Source organism: Nicotiana tomentosiformis, chromosome 8 (assembly GCF_000390325.3).
Source record: "Nicotiana tomentosiformis chromosome 8, ASM39032v3, whole genome shotgun sequence".
In the NCBI taxonomy this organism is placed as follows: Eukaryota; Viridiplantae; Streptophyta; class Magnoliopsida; order Solanales; family Solanaceae; genus Nicotiana; species Nicotiana tomentosiformis.
In genome coordinates, this window is record NC_090819.1 from 82,961,657 (window position 1) to 82,978,931 (window position 17,275).

Below are 17,275 nucleotides of genomic sequence, written 5' to 3' on the forward strand. Positions count from 1 at the left end.
TGTGAAATATGCAAATTCTGAAAATAAAAGTATGAACTTTTCCATCGATATCAGTGGGATAAATGCAAATTTTAAAAAAAAGTATGAACTTTCCCACTGATATCAGTGGGAATTATGTAAAGTTCTATAACTAAAAGGACGAACATTCCCACAGATTCAGTGGGAAGTCCGTGGGAAATGTGAAAAATATTTTTGTGCACAGTACTGCTTTTTATACCGCATCAAATGCCAAACAAAAAATACAACCACCAACAACAAGCCTAAATATAATTAAACATTTACATACAAAATTCAACATCGATTCCGATCAATTTCATAAACATCCAACCAAAACAAAAAATACAATAAACCAATAATACAACTAAACATTCAAATATAAAATTTAGCATTCCATCTTATCCAATTGATACATAATATTCAACGTCCTAGTCTCACCAAAAATAAAATTAATAAAAGAAACTACTCCTTAGTCTTGTTAGAGCGCGATGAAGAACGTGGCAGAGGAAATGCACCAGATGCTAAGAGGGAGTTTAGTTGTGCCTTGAGGCTTTCAACATCCCCAGTGACACGTGTAAATACGTCATCCTTTCGCCTTATTTCTTCCTTCCTCTGCCTCTCCTCTTCCTCCCTCCGCCTACCTTCTTCCTCCCTTCGCTTTACCTCCTCCTCCCGCGCAACCCTTTCCTATGCATACAACTCAGTAATATCAGATATTCTTCTATTCAATAGCTCAAAATCATCATGATTAATCGACGGCCTTGAGGAAGAAGAGCCACCAGACATTCCAAAAGACCGACGACTAAAACTAAACTCTAATCTAAGGCCGTAGACCCTTCCCTTATGTACGCCACCAACCGCCTTAGTCCATAAGTCCATATAATTCTCCTGAGATGGTTGGATTGGCTTTCCTTGATCATCAGTTGGTTGGCTTTGAATGAACTCCTCCAAGGATTGTTTGAAAGTATTCTGCAAAAAAGTTACAACTATTATATGAATAAATTTAATTAATAAAAAATATTAAAAAGTAACTTGAAATCTTACATAGTTTGTCTCGGATCGTGGCTCGATCCAAGTTGTCTTTGTTCCATCCTTTAGCTTATTCATATATGTATTCTCAAATACCTCATCTTGAGTAACTGGTCTTTTTAAAACCTTTTCCTGTTAAATACCATTTAGTGCAGTAGGTTCTTTTTGCTAAATTTTTATATTTTTTCACTAGGGACAATATTTGTTTGTTTCACCAAATCATTAAATATTTACAAGTATAGTGGCTATTGCTAGAGAATTTTTTTTCTTGGTTGATGCATAAGAGATAAACAACACATGAAAAAAGCAAAATTAAAGTACTATGTCTATGAAACTTCAAAATGATTAGTTAACTGTTCTCAATTAAAAGTGCTATGTCTATGAAACTTCAAAATGATCAGTTAAATTCAAAAGGAAATAAGCAAACTTAGTTGTTGTCCTCACGATCAGTTAACGGTTCTTATGTCTGTGAAACCATTGATGGAGTGAGAATAATTTAAATGTGAAAGCATAACCAATCGCAACAAGAAAAGCTCATTTAGGACTTCAACTTTAATTTGCTCCTTCGTGTTCAATTAACAATAAATAGTTGTGATTTAATTTGCTACTTAATGTTCTAATAATAGGAGTACCAATTGATTTTGTGTTAGTTAATTAAATAAAATATGATCGTCAATTGATTTTGAACCTATGTTTCACTGATATTCATAAATAAAATCTTTAGTTTTCTGATTATCTAACATCCAGGATTAGACTAGTATAATAAACACGTATCAATCTTCTTCGATGAGCCCCCATAAGTGTGCAAGGAGCCACCTTTGTCGGACAAACGGGCTGCCTTGCCAATTCAATTTTCTTTTGAAATTTCGGAGAGGCCCAACACTCAGTTAGTTTAGTCCATATATCTTTAGTAATCCAACCTGGCATCTCTTTCTTATCTCGAGCTTCTCGAAGCATATCAGACAACCTATCAGCACATTTTTTTAAAAATACGCCTCATACCTTTGCCTCACATTCGACTGGCCAAGCACACTTCATCTGTAAATAATTAATTTGCTAGATTGATTAAATGTGAGTTCAAAAATGAAATAATTTATTTTACCCTAAATTCATCAAACATCATGTCCCTAATGTTCCATGGAACATCTGACTAGAACCTCCAAGGTCCATGATAAAATTAACACATTGATTCAACCACAACTTTCGTAGCTTGAGTACAAGGATGAAACCTGCATTAAATTAAACATGTTAGAAACCAAATTTATAATTAATTAGAAAATAAACAAATAAATACTTACCCAGCTCCATCGGGAATGATAATCAACCTCTCGAGATCATCTCACCTTCCAACATTTGGAGGATCCTGAGCATGTATAGGAGGTTATGCAACTGTATCACTATCAATGCATGGGGACATCGGAGGGCTATTAACTCTAATACGCATCCGAGAAATGCTAGGAGATGAATATGGAGTAGATTCAGATGAAGGCATGGAAGAGTGCTTTGCATGACGACTAGAAGATGTGATCATGTTAGGGGAAGAATAAAAGGGTATGACGGGGGAAGATGTGGGCATGCTAGGGAGAGAATAAGAGTATATGCCGGGGGAAGATGATGAAGGAATAACGGGAGAAGATGACGAGTGAATGTCATGGGATGGAATGACTGGAGTAGATGATGGAGGTATGCCAAGTCTAGGTGTAGGCATATATGGGTAAGCATGTCTAGATGAAAATGTCCCATTTATGTCTTGGGAAGACATATGATTATAGTAACGGGCAGAGGACGGAGCAGTATACCCTAGGTGTGGTATAAATTATAAGGGAGATGGAACTAAAGACGGACATGTAGCTGGAGTCACATGCGAACCAGAAGGTACAGGTGGTGGAGAGGTAGGGAGACGACCTAAGTTACGTGAAACTTGTTTCTTCTTCTTTGATTTACCTCCAGTAGCCATCTGAATAATACAAGCATAAGAAAAAAAAAATAGCATGTTAATTCTCTTAGCAACAAAATTTAAAGCATAATTACTACATAAGTTAGAAAAAATAAATACGTCAATTATCATCATCGCTTGTTTCATTTTCATCATCCATTTTATCGTCATCGCTTATTTCATTTTCATCATTAGTTTCATCCTCCTCGTTTGTTTCATTTTCATCAGCAAATTTTACCTCCTCAATGAATTCATTTTCATCACCTGAATCTTCCTCCGCATTAGCCATAGATGTCCCAATTCCATAATCTTGTACAACTGACAAATCAACTTCTTCGTATAGACAGCCTTTTTTACAAGTGGTATAAGATAAGCTCTCTTCTCAAATTTAAGAATCCTAAGAGAAGATTTCATAGTTTGAACAATAAGATTGACTTTGATGAGAAATGGGAAGCATCTCAGAAGACATTTCAAATTTTCAATGCAAACCTGTCACGACCCAAAATCCTAATATGTTGTGATGGTGCCTATCGTGGTACTAGGCAAGCCGACATTTCAAAGTAATTCCAACACCTTTAATATAAATGAACTAAAGTAGTTTAAATAATAATAGTTCTCATAAAACAGGGATAGAAACCAAAAATACAACGCGGAAGTTCCCAACTATCAGGGTGTCACAGAGTACATGAGCATCTATACATCACAAGTCTGGAAAATATTATCAATGATAGACTGAAACTAAATACAATAAGCGAAAAGATATGGAAGGAGAGACAAGGTATGCGAAACGCCGGGCAGCTACCTTGGAATCTCCCCAAATGATCAATTGTGCGATGAAATCAACACTCACCATATCCAAAAACACCTGGATCTGCACCACAAAGTGCAGGGTATAGCATGAGTACAACCAACTCAATAAGTAACGAGACTAAATAAAGAACTGAAAGTAATGATGAGCTTTACAGTTATAGTTCAATTACAGTAATTTTAACATAGGAAGGTAGGCATGCTTTCAAGTTCGATAAATTAGGTCAAAACAGTTACTTCATGACAAGTTTAAGTGCAACAGAGTGTAATATCTTTCAGAAATTTCAAGACAGTGAAACGTGGCAGCTAAGTGAAACAATAACGAAATCAGATGCATCCTCTCAGGGCCACAGTCACTCAGCCCTCCCATTCACTCGGCACTCGCACTCAGTAGGCACCTGCACTCACTGGGGTATGTACAGACTCCGGAGGGGCTCTTTCAGCCCAAGCGCTATAATCCGCACGGACAACTCACGTGTTACAGTATCAATATCTCACAATCAGGCCCTCGACCTCACTCAGTCACCAATCTCTCCAGTCTCTCGGGCTCTCAGTAATCAAGAAAATTAGCCCCAACAGAATTGATATAATGTATCAACAAGGAACAATAAAGACTGAGATATAATATATAAGTAAAACTATGACTGAGTACAAAATAACAAGTTTAGCAGATAATTCGACATGTACACGACCTCTATGGGTCCCTACAGTGCCAACTCATAGTCGAAACATGATTTCTAACTTGATTTGTGGTTCAATTTTTCTAATACATGGAGAATGTACAGATAACAACAGATTATTCAACTACATAGTTCCATGAAATTTGACCAAGTCACAATTCCTACGGTGCACGCCCACACGCCCGTCACCTAGCGTGTGCGTCACCTCAAAACCAAATACTTAACACGTATACGGGATTTTGTACCCTCAGAACCAAAGTTAGAACTGTTACTTACCTCAATCCGAGCAAATCACTACTCCAATATACCCTTGCCTCGTGAAGCGGCCTCCGAATGCCTCAAATATAGCCATAAATAATTCGATATAATCAATACGGGCTAAAGGAATCAACTCTACAAGAAAATGCTAAGTTATTAATCAAAAGTCAAAAATCGACTCAAAAGCAGGCCCCCGGGCTCAAGTATCGAAATTCGATAAAAGTAACAAAACCTAAAGCCCATTCAACCTCGAGTCTAACCATACTAAATTTATCAAAATCCGACGCCAAATCATTACCCAAATCCCCAAATCAAACTTTTCAAATCCCTAGCCTCAAACTCCCAATTTATACCTTAAATACAAGCCAACTAGGTGGGTAAATCAACGGGGAAGCAAGATTATTGATAAACAATAAGCACAAGGGACTTACCTCAAGAATTCCCTCGAACACCCTCTCAAGAATCGCCCAAACCCGTGCTTGAAATGTTTAAAATGAAGCCAAAATCACGAACCCTTGTTTTAATAATCTGCCCAGGATTTTCTCTTCTGCAGACTCGCTTCTGTGGACTCACTTCTGCGAGCTTCCAAGCCGCTTTTGCGGATCAAGCCTATCTGCCCAGTTCTGCTTCTGCGGTCCCCCTGCCGTATCTGCGGTCAAGCAGATACGGAATTCCCCATCGCACCTTCGCGCCTTCCGCTTCTGCGCACCTCACACTGCACCTGCGGTCACGTAGGTGCAGAAAACTCCTCGCACCTGTGACCACCTACATACCCCCCTCCAATCTCACACGTGCTCAAGCCAGCCCACACCTGTGATCAAAGCTCCACAGTTGCGGTTACACCAGCAGAGGTCTATCTTTAGCAATCACTCAACTTCAATTTTTGATTCGTTAACCATCCGGAATCAACCCGAGGCCCCCGGGACCTCAACCAAACATACAAACAAGTCCCAAAACCTCATACGAACTTAGTCAAGCCATCAAATCACATCAAACAACTTCAAAAACATGAATCGCACCCCAATTAAAGCCTATTGAAACTAAGGAAAATTAAATTTTACAAATGACACCGAAACCTATCAAAACACGTCTGATTGACCCCAAATTTTGCAAACAACATTTGACATTACAGACCTATTCCAACTTTCGAAATCGAAATCTGACCCCGATATCAAAAAGTCCACTGCCGGTCAAACTTTTCCAAAAATTCCAATTTTCGCCATTTCAAGCCTTATTCCACTGCGAACCTCCAAATCACAATTCGGACACGCTCCTAAGTCCAAATAATGGAACCATCAAAACTCTATTCCGAAGTCATTTACTCATAGATCAATATCCGGTCAATCATTTCAACTTAAGCTTTCAATCATGAGACTAAGTGTCTTATTTCATTCTGAAATATCTCCGGACCCGAACCGACTACCCCGGCAAGTCACATAATAGCTATAAAGTACAAAATGGGCTGTAAATGGGGGAACGTGAATATAACTCTCAAAACGACCGGCCGAGTCATTACATCCTCCCCATCTTAAACAAATATTCGTCCTCGAACGGGTCTAAAAACGTACCTGGAGTCTCAAATAGGTGTGGATATCTGCTCCGTATCTCCCGCTCCGTCTCCCAAGTAGTCTCCTTGACTGGCTGACCTCTCCATTGCACCTTCACTGAAGCTATGTCCTTTGACCTTAACTTTCGAACCTGTCGATCCAAAATGGCCAGCGGCTCCACATCATAAGTTAGATCACCATCCAACTAAACTGTGCTGAAATCCAAAACATGAGACGGATCACCGACATACTCCTGAAGCATAGAAACATGAAATACTGGATGCACACCCGACAAACTAGGTAGTAAGGCAAGCTTGTAAGCCATCTCCCCAATCCTCTGAAATACCTCAAATGACCCAATATACCGAGGGCCCAACTTTCCATTCTTCTCGAACCTCATAACACCCTTCAAGGGTAAAACCTTGAGCAGTACCTTCTTCCCAACCATGTAAGCAATATCACAGACCTTCCTGTCGGCATAATTCTTCTGTCTAGACTGCGTCGTGCAAAGCCGCTCCTGAATAATCTTAACCTTGTCCAAAGCATCCTGGACCAAGTTAGTACCCAATAGTCTAGCCTCGTCAGGCTCAAACCAACCCACCAAAGATCTACACTATCTCCCATACAAAGCCTCATATGGAGCCATATGGATGCTCGACTCGTAGCTGTTGTTGTAGGCAAACTCCGCGAGTGGCAGAAATTGATCCCATGAACCCCCAAAATCAATGACACAAGCGTGTAGCATGTCCTCCAATATCTGAATAGTGCACTCGGACTGTCCGTTTGAGGGTGAAATACCGTGCTCAACTCTACCTGTATACCCAACTCTCATTGCACGACCCTCCAAAACTGCGATGTAAACTGTGTGCCCCGATCTGAAATGATGGACTCTGGCACGCGGTGGAGGCGAACAATCTCTCGGATGTAAATATCAGCCAACCGCTCCAAAGTATAAGTAGTCCCAACTAGTATGAAGTGTGCGGACTTGGTCACCGATCCACAATCACTCAAATTGCATCGAACTTCCTCGAAGTCCATGGGAGCCCAACTACAAAACCCATGGTGATCCGCTCCCATTTCTACTCTGGAATCTCTAACCTCTAAAGCAATTCGTCCGGCCTCTGATTCTCGTACTTCACCTGCTAATAGTTGAGGTACCAAGCTACAAATCCCACTATATTCTTCTTCATTCTTCTCCACTAATACTGTTGCCTCAAGTCTTGATACATCTTCGTGGCACCCAGATGAATGGAATACTGCGAACTGTGGGCCTCATCAAGAATCAACTCATGTAGCCCACCCACATTAGGCACACAAATCCGACCCTGCATCCGTAATACCCCATCATCTCAATAGTAACATCTCTGGCATGACTGTGTTACATCATGTCCTTAAGGACAAGCAAATGGGGATCATCATACTGGCGCTCTTTGAGGCGCTCATATAAGGAAGACCAAGAAACCACACAAGCTAGAACCAAACTAGTCTCCAAGATATCTAATCTCACGAACTGGTTGGCCAAAGTCTGAACATCAACTGCAAGAGGTCTCTCACTAACAGGAACGAATGCAAGGCTACCAATACTCACCGCCTTTCTACTTAAGGCATCGACCATGACATTGGCCTTCTCGGGATGATATAGAATAGTGATATCATAGTCTTTTAGCAGCTCCAACCATCTCTGCTGCCTCAAATTTAGATCCTTCTTTTTGAACAAGTGCTAGAGATTTCGATGATCCGTAAATACCTCACAAGACACGCCGTAGAGATAATGCCTCCAAATATTCAATGCATGAATGATGGCAGCTAACTCCAAATCATAGACAAGGTAGTTCTTCTCATGAGTCTTCAACTGGCGCGAAGCATAATCAATCACTCTACCCTCCTGCATCAAAACACATCCAATACCAATCCGAGAAGTATCACAATACACTTTATAAGAACCAGAAGCTGAAGGTAGGACTAGCACTGGAGCTATGGTCAAGGCAGTCTTGAGCTTCTGAAAGCTCTCTTCACACTCATCCGACCACCTGAAAATAGCACCCTTCTGGGTCAATTTGGTCAAAGGAGATGCAATAGACGAGAAACCCTCCACGAAACGACGATAATAACCGGCCAAGCCGAGAAAGCTCCGAATCTCCGTAGCTGAGGACGGTCTGGGCCAAGTCTGAACCGCCTCTTTCTTCTTCGGATCCACCTGAATCCTCTCACTGGACACCATGTGCCCTAAGAACACCACCGAACTAAGCCAAAACTCATATTTGGAGAACTTAGCATAAAGTTTCTCCTCCCCCAACCGCTGCAACATAATCCTCAAATGTTGGGCATGCTCCTCCTGGCTACGAGAGTACATCAGGATATCATCAATGAACACTATGACAAACGAGTCGAGATAAGGCTGAAATACATTGTTCATCAGATTCATGAACGTTGCTGGGGCATTGGTCAGCCCAAAAGACATCATGAGGAACTCATAATGACCATAACGGGTCCTGAATGCTGTCTTTAGAATATTCGAGTCCTGAATCTTCAACTGGTGATACCAGACCTCAAGTCAATCTTAGAGAACACCCTTGCTCCCTGAAGCTGGTCAAATTGATCATCAATGCGCGGAAATGGATACTTGTTCTTGATTGTAACTTTGTTCAACTATATGTAATCAATGCATATCCGCAAAGTGCCATACTTCTTCTTCTTCTTCACAAACAGAACTGGTGCACCCCAAGTCGACACACTAGGCCTAATAAACACTTTATCAAGAAGTTCCTGAAGCTGCTCCTTCAGTTCCCTCAACTCAGCTGGTGCCATACGATACGGTGGAATAGAAATGGGCTGAATGCCCGGCACCAAGTCAATTTCCCTGTTGGGCAGCATGCCTGGCAGGTCTGCAGGAAACATATCTGAAAAGTCTCGCACCACTGGGACATAATCAGTAGTAGGAGTATCAGCACCAACATCCTTGACAAAGGACAAATAAGTTAAACAACCCTTCCCAACCATCCGCTGGGCCTTCAAATATGAAATCACTCTGCTGGGAACATAGTCTAGAGAACCTCTCCACTCGATCCTTGGCAACCCCGGCATTACTAGCGTCACAGTCTTAGCATGACAATCCAGAACAACATGACATGGAGACAACGAATGCATACCCAAGATCATATCGAAATCAACCATACTAAGCAGCAAGAGATCAACTCTAGTCTCCAATCCCCCAATAGTCACTACACACGACCGATATACGCGGTCCACAACAATGGTATCGCCCACTAGTGTAGATACATGAACATATGAAACTAAGGACTCACAGGGCATATCTAGATAATGAGCAAAATATGATGATACATACGAATAAGTGGAGCCAGGTTCAAATATTACAGAGGCATCCATATAGCATACTAAGACAATACGTGTGATCACTACATCTGAAGTAATGACATCTAGTCTGGCAGGAATAACATAGAATCGGGCCTGACCGCCACCTGATCGGCCTCCCCCTCTAGGGCGATCTCTAGCCGCTTGGGCACTACCCCTAGCTGGGTGAGTGGGTGGAGTAACTGCTGGCGCTGGTACCATCGGCCGAGAACTCTGTTGTGGAGCCCCACTCAACAACCTAGGGCAATCTCTCTTGATATGACCAAAGTATCTACACTCGAAACAACCCCTCCTCTGATGAAATTGCTGCTCCTGATAACTCGAGAAACTACCTGTAGAAACCTGAGCGGATGAGGCATGGTGAGAACTCTGCGCTGGTAATGCACTGAATGAAGACTGGACTGAGTGAGCTCTATAAGAACCGTGGCTAGCTAATGCGTCGTGATGAGTTGGACGAGCCCTTTGAGCGGGCCTATAAGGACGACCCCTGATGTGGTAGGACTGCCCCTAGAAGGTACACCACCGAAACCACCCGAACCTCGAGGCCTCTTACCCTCCCTCTCACCATGCTCCTGGCTACGGACCATCTCTATCTGCTGAGCAATGTCAACCACCTCATCAAAACTAGCACCAGACACCCTCTCCCGAGTCATAAGCAACCGCAGCTAATATGTGAGGCCATCAATGAACCTCCTAATCCTCTCCCTATCAGTGGGAACCAACCAAACTGCGTGATGATCCAACTCATAAAACCTCATCTCGTACTGCATCACAGACATGCCCTCCTGTCGTAACTGCTCAAACTGTCTGCGAAGCTCCTCCCTGCAAAACTACAGCACGAACTTCTTTAAGAAAAGAATGGAGAACTCCTGCCATATAACTGGTGCTGCACCGACCGACCTGAGCCTCTCATAAGCCTCCCACCATCTGAAGGCAGCCCTAGTGAACTGAAAAGTAGTGAACGAGACCCCACTGGTCTCCAGAATACCAGCCGTTAACATTATTCACTGGCACTTATCCAAGAAACATTGGCCATCCTCTGACTCAGCACCGCTAAATGATGGAGGTTGAAGCCTCCCAAATCTCTCAAGTCTTCCTGCTCGTCATCAACCATAACGGGGACCACCTGGGCCTGAGCAGCTGCAACCGGCTGGGCTGGTAGTACCCCCGGTGTCTGAAGTCCCTGTATTAACTGCTCTGGAGTACGGGCAGCGGGGGTATGAGAACCTCCCCCTGCCTGAGAAGTGGCTGGTGCAGCTCGAGCCAAAACCACCTAAGCAAGCCCAGTGCAAACATTCAATATCTAGTCCAAAGCCTTCTAAAGGCCTGGAATCACAATAGGCACAGCTGGTGCCTGAGATGGCCCCACTAAATCAACCACAACTGGAATCTACTCCTGAGCTAGAGCAACTAGTGGATCTGCAGGTGCTGCTCTAGCTGCTGTATGAGCTGCACCTCTGCCCTTACCGTGACCTCGACCTCTCGTGGCCCTAACTAGTGGCACTGATGGTTGTTCGTCCTGCCCAGTAGGACGTGTCCTCACCATTTGTGAGAGAATAGAACAACATAAATTTAGTGATCGGAATCAACAAATCCACATGACAAGAATACAAGAATATGAAGTTTCCTAAGGGTTCGATAGCCTCTCAAAGATAAGTACAGATGTCTCTGTACCGATCTGCAATTCTACTAAACCTGCTCATGACTCGTGAGACCTATGTAACCTAGGATCTGATACCAACTTGTCACGACCCAAAATCCTAACCTGTCGTGATGGCACCTATCGTGGTACTAGGCAAGACGGCATTTCAAAGTAATTCCAACACCTTTAACAGAAATGAACTAAAGCAATTTAAATAATAATAGTTCTCATAAAACAGGGATAGAAACCCAAAACACAACACGGAAGTTTCCAACTATTGGGGTGTCACAGAGTGCTTGAGCATCTATACATCACAAGTATGGAAAATACTGTCTATGATAGTCTGAAACTAAATACAATAAGTGAAAAGATAGGGAAGGAGATATAAGGTCTGGGAAACCCCGGGCATCTACCATGGAATCTCCCCAAAAGATCAACTGTGCGATGAAATCAACACTCACCATGTCTGAAAACACCTGGATCTGCACACGAAGTGCATGGTGTAGCGTGAGTACTATCAACTCAATAAGTAACAAGACTAAATAAAGAACTGAAAGTAATGACGGGATTCACAGTTATAGTTCAATTACAGTGATTTCAACATAGGAAGGTAGGCATGATTTCAAGTTCGATAAATTAGGTCAAAACAGTTACTTCATGACAAGTTTAAGTGTAACAGAGTGTAAAATCTTTTAGATATTTCAAGACAGTGATACGTGGCAGCTAAGTGCAACAATAATGAAATCAGATGCATCCTCTCAGGGCCACAGTCACTCAGTCCTCCCATTCACTTAGCACTCGGTACTCGGCACTCAGTAGGCACCTGCTCACGAACAATTCACGTGCTATAGTATAATATCTAGATCTGCACGGACAACTCACGTGTTATACGGATAACTCACGTGCTATAGTATCAATATCTCACAATCAGGCCCTCGACCTCACTCAGTCATAAATCTCTCAAGTCTCTTGGGCTCTCAATAATCATGAATATCAGCCCTAACAGAAATGATATAATGTATCAATAAGGAACAATAGAGACTGAGATATAATATACAAATAAAAATATGCCTGAGTACAAAACATCAAATTTAGCAAAGAATTCGACATGTACACGACCCTTGTGGGTCCCTATAGTGCCAACACATAGTCGAAACATAATTTCTAACATGATATATGGTTCAATTTCTCTAAAACATAGAGAATGTACAGATAACAACAGATTATTCAACTATACAGTTCCATGGAATTTGACCAAGTCAGAATTCCTACGGTGCACGCCCACACACCCATCACCTCAAAACCAAATACATGACATGTAATACGGGGTTTCGTACCCTCAAAACCAAAGTTAGAACTGTTACTTACCTCAATCCAAGCAAATCTCTACTCCAATATACCCTTGACTCGTGAGGCGGCCTCCGAATGCCTCGAATCTAGCCATAAATAATTCGATATAATCAATACAGGCTAAAGGAATCAACTCTACAAGAAATTTCTAAGCTATTAATCAAAAGTCAAAAATCGACTTAAAAGTCGGCCCCCGGGCCCACGTCTCGAAATTCGATAAAAGTCCATTCAACCGCGAGTCTAACCATACCAAATTTATCAAAATCTGATGCCAAATCATCACCAAATCCCTAAATTAAACTCTCAAAATCTCTAACCTCAAAATCCCAATTTATACCTTAAATACACACCAACTAGGTGGGAAAATCAATGGGGAATTAAGATTATTGATAAAAAATGAGCACAAGGGACTTACCTCAAGAATCCCCTCTAAAACACTCTCAAAAATCGCCCAAACCCGTGCTTGAAATATTTGAAATGAAGCCAAAATCGCGAACCCTTATTTTAATAATCTGCCCAGGCTTTCCGCTTCTGCTAGCTTCCAAGCCGCTTCTGCGGATCAAGCCCATCTGCCCTGTTCTGCTTCTGCGGTCCCCCTAATGCATATGCGGTCACGCAGATGCGGAATTCCCCATCGCACTTGCGCGCCTTCCGCTTCTGCACACCTCTTACCGTACCTGCGGTCACACAGGTGCGGAAAACTCCTCGCACCTGCGACCACCTGCACACCTCCGTCCAATCTCGCACCTACGCAATCCAACCTGCACCTGTGAGCTCGCACCTGCGATCAAATCTCCGCAGGTGCGGTTACACCAGCAAAGGTCCATCTTCTGCAATCACTCAACTTCAACTTTAGATCCGTTAACCATCCCAAATCAACCCGAGGCCACCAGGACCTCAACTAAACATACCAACAAGTCCTAAAACCTCATATGAACTTAGTCGAGCCCTCAAATAACTTTAAAAATACGAATCATACCCCAATTCAAGCCTATTGAAACTAAGGAAAATCAACTTCTACAAACGACGCTGAAATCTATCAAAATACGTTCGATTGACCCCAAATTTTGCACACAAGAAACATTTGAAATTATGGACCTATTCCAACTTCCGAAATCATAATCCGACCCCGATATCAAAAAGTACACTCCCGGTCAAACTTTTCCAAAAATTCTAATTTTTGCCATTTCAAGCTTAATTCCACCACGGACCTCCAAATCACAATTCGGACACACTCCTAAGTCCAAAATCACCCAACGGAGCTAACGGAATCATTAAAACTCCATTCCAGAGTTGTTTACTCATAGATCAATATTCGGTCAATCATTTCAACTTAAGTTTTTAACCATGAGACTAAGTGTCTCATTTCATTCTGAAATCTCTCTGGACTCAAACCTACTACACCGGCAAGTCACATATTAATTATAAAGTACAAAATGGGTAGTGAATGGGGGAACGAGGCTACAACTCTCAAAACGACCGGTCGGGTCGTTATAAAACCTTAGTCTTGAATTACTCTAGATAAAAAGACTAAAACCCCAAAAATAATTGAACTCAAGCCAAAAAGAGTAATGCAGAAAAATGCTAAGCATTTGAAGGTAGACAGTGACTTAGGGAGATTCTAAACTTCACTAGTTATATGTGAAGATTTGGATGAATACCTGTGAAAAATACATGAATATTCCAAAGCAGAATAGATCTGATATGTCTACTCTAGAAAATATTAGGTTCTTTCTCCTAAGCAATATAAAAAGTGCATGAAGTTAACTTGATTACCATAAAACTGAGGATCTGCAAACTGGTTCCCTACTTTGGTTGTGTAACCATTTAAACTTTGTCGTTTGTGACATCTTTAGATCAATTCACATCTTTATACTGCCCTCAAAGCCACAGAGAACATCTCCAAAGAATGATCCAAAGACCATTTTTAAGTAAATTATTAATGAATGATCTGAAGACCATTTTCAAGCAACTTATTAATGAATGATCCTAAGACTATTTTCAAGCAAATTCTGATAACTGTTTACTGAACTACTAGTATTTCATCTGTGTAAAGCTAAAAAATCTTTCATAGGTTTCATAGAGTATTAGACTTTATAGGTATCGAATGTGTATGGATACAAAAAAGAATTCTACACACTTTCTCAAGATTATATGTGACCTGTGAGAATTTTCAGTTACGTATTTTAATATTTTCAAGATTTAGGTTTCGTGCATCCTTTAGGGGTAAGGCAGTGTCTCCCAATGGTGGCGAAGGGAACTTATTATTAAAATAGAAACTCTAACATATATGTTTGTGGCCTTTGGCTTCTATTGTTGCACCCTCCATCTCAAATTATTTGTCGTACTTTCTAAAAATAGTTATTTCATATTATTTATCATTTTAGAAGTTCAAGATAAAATAAATTATATTTTTTTCACTTTACCCAAAAACAGCAAATGAATTACTTCTCTTAGATATTGCTATGAAAAACTAAAACGAATAGTGCTTAGAGCAAATACTTGGTTACTAGAACTCAAGTACAAAACAAACCAAGAGCAGCAGATTCAGACGTTATTATCTTGTAAAAAAAATGCAGAAAACAGTATATAGCATGCTAAACAACAATAAAGCATCTGTAGTTTTTAATACTGTATCCAAACTACAATGGGCCTAATTCCTCTAGTGTATCATATTTTCCCCCTAATTCCTCTAGTCTATCATTACATAAAAAAGAAAAGGCGATCTAACAAATTCATAATGATCAACAGGTAAGGAAAAAGATGAAATCTTTCAGGCTTCATAAAGCTAAATCGAATTCAAAATCTAATAATAATCCTCTAAAATTAAAATGAAAGGAGATTACAAATTCAAATGGGTCTATGAACTTAGGACCCAAGAACCCAACTACACACACAAAATCTAGGTTTTCAGGCATGGGGAACCCTAGGTTTTTAGGCATTTAGGGTAAAATCAGAAAAAGGAGAAAGGAAGGGAGAGAGAGAGAGAGAGAGCGAGCGAGAGAGAGAGAGAGAGAGAGAGAGAGAGAGGCGTCACTTACCTGTGATTTTGCATGAGTGAAAGCTCCTTGGACAAGAATGGAGGATTTGCAAAGAAGAAATGAGAGAGAAAGAGAAGAATGAGGGTGAAAAAGAGAAGAAAAAATAAGGGATATACACCTAATGTAATAGGAAAGACATGCCCACTGATTCACTGGGTATATTTGTGGAAATTATCTTATTAAATTTTTTTTTGGTGAAACGTTTTTTAAGCTCGCGGGTTTTTGGACCAAATATAAAAATTCAAAATTTTGAGCTTCCCACTGCATCTGTGGGAAATATTAAAATAATTTTTTATCTTTAGATTCCCACCATTTCACTAGGAATAGTTTAATAATTTTATTTCTAATGACATTTTCCACTGATTCGGTGGAAAAATATTACGAATAATTCCCACCTATAATCTGTGGGAATGTTTTAAAAAAAAGGTTAAAAGAAAACTATCAATTTCCCACAGAATCTTTTAAAATTTCAGTGGGAACTGCCACTGATAATATATCTGTGAGAAATTTCCTTGGCAAATTTGTATTTTTCTAGTAGTGTATAACATAACTAAGTTTTCTGAAGAAACATAATGCCGATTGAAAAAGACGATTCCACCTCTGCTGCTCAAGGTGTTACGAATCCAGCCCTAAATCTTTAGGACATGGAGCTAGTTCATCACAATCATCCTTTATACATTCATTCATCAGACACGCAAGGTTTAGTACTAATCTTCATTCAACTTCGAGGATCTGAAAATTATTCAATTTGGAGAAGATCTATGAAAATTTTATTGCATGGCAAAAATAAGCAAGGCTTTGTTCTCGGCACTTGTCGGGGGAAATGCATCATCCTAGTCTACATGAACTATGGGATAGATGCAATGCGATTGTTATAACTTGGATTATGAGTATTGTCTCACCAAATCTCATTAGTACTGTGATTTATGCATCTAATGCACACAAGATGTGGAAATATCTTAAGGAAAGGTCTGATAAAGTCAACGCCTCTAGAGGTTGCTATCTTCACAAAAAAATTACTACCTTGCCCAAAGCGTGTCATCTGTGTCCGTGTACTTCTCCGGACTTGGTGTATTGTGGGATGAGTATGAGGCCCTAGATCCTCCAACCTCTTGTGGTTGTCCTGAGTCTAGAAGATAAGTTGAACATTATTAGACACAAAAATTATATTAATTTCTGATAGGTTTAAATGAATCATTTGAACATGCTAAGGATCAAGTTCTTATGACTCGTCTATTACCTAATATCAACCAGGCATATGTCATGATTATTAATGTGGAGAGTTAGAGAAAAAATGGTGTTGGAGTTACTATTGGTATTGGTGCTGTAGTTGCTGACCCTACAGCCTTGCTGAGCAACAAAATTTTAGCAGGAGGTTAATAAGTGTACTGATAGGCCTAAAGAGTCCAGAAGTAAGGTACTCTTACCTACTGGTGGTCAAGTCTCTATTAGTAAATCAGGAGAGTCCTCAGTCTTCCAAGATAGAACAGTTCACAATGTCTTATATGTTCCAGAGTTCAAATACAATCTATTATTTGTTTCCAAAATCACTAAGGACGTAAGTTGCTTGGCTGCATTCTTTTGCTGACCTCTGTTTATTTAAGGAGCTCTTCAGT

The 17,275-nt window shown here is 40.6% G+C and overlaps 1 long non-coding RNA gene across 1 annotated transcript; it reads right to left on the reverse strand.

Moving 5' to 3' along the window:
- Positions 1 to 798: 798 nt before the first annotated feature.
- On the reverse strand, positions 799 to 15,709 carry LOC108943253 (uncharacterized). The gene is made up of 3 exons (XR_001967158.3): positions 15,660 to 15,709; positions 1,042 to 1,158; positions 799 to 966 (listed from the first exon to the last, which is right to left on the reverse strand). It is a non-coding gene; the product is annotated as an uncharacterized lncRNA (long non-coding RNA).
- Positions 15,710 to 17,275: the final 1,566 nt, after the last annotated feature.